The sequence below is a fragment of the Protopterus annectens genome, chromosome 16.part0, assembly GCF_019279795.1.
Source record: "Protopterus annectens isolate FY-2018-M chromosome 16.part0, PAN1.0, whole genome shotgun sequence".
In the NCBI taxonomy this organism is placed as follows: domain Eukaryota; kingdom Metazoa; phylum Chordata; order Ceratodontiformes; family Protopteridae; genus Protopterus; species Protopterus annectens.
The window spans coordinates 789492266-789493050 of NC_056750.1; positions in this window are offsets into that span (position 1 = coordinate 789492266).

Consider the following 785-nt stretch of genomic DNA (forward strand, 5'->3'; position numbering starts at 1 on the left):
GGATGGATCAGAATATGGAGATAAGCATCCTTGTGATCCAGGGACACCATATAGGCCTGAGGAAGCAAGAGAGGAAACAGAATCTGAAGGGACAACATCCAAAAGGAAGGTACCCTTAGAAAAGTGTTTAGATAAGAGAGTTCTAGAATAGGTCTCCAAGTGCCCTCTTTTCTGGGCACTAGAAACAGTGGGGAGTAGAACCATTTCCCCCTTTGGGACACAGGCACCTCTTGAATAGCACCCTGAGAAGAGAGATCTTGGTAAAAAAGGGAAGATGTTCCCGAGGAGGCTAAGAAATCCCCATAAATGGAGGATGGGATTTCCACACCATGAAGTACCCTTGATGAATGATTGACAGAACCCAAGAATCCTGAGTTATCTGAACCCAAACTGGAAAAGAAAGAGAAAGGCAAAGAGAAAGAGGATTGTGTCTAGGAGGGGAAGGATAGTCACACAGCACCTGGTTTGTCCGAAAAGGAAGGAAGGCTTCGGAGTCCCCAAAAATTGAGTAGCTTTAGCAGGAGGACTCTGCCACTCATCTTACCTTTAGTAGAAGGGCGGGACTGCCAACAAACAAATTCAAGCTTAGCGGGGTCATTTCTCTGAAATTTAGGCACAGGAGAAACATGCACATGTTTAAGTTACCATATGGCCTTACCCTTAACCTGAAGGGACTTAAACAAACCAGCAGCAGCTTCCCTAAACAAAAGTTTAGAATCCAAAGGAGTGTCCATCAACTCAGCTTAAATATCATCAGGTAGACGTTAAAGCCTAAGCCAAGAATA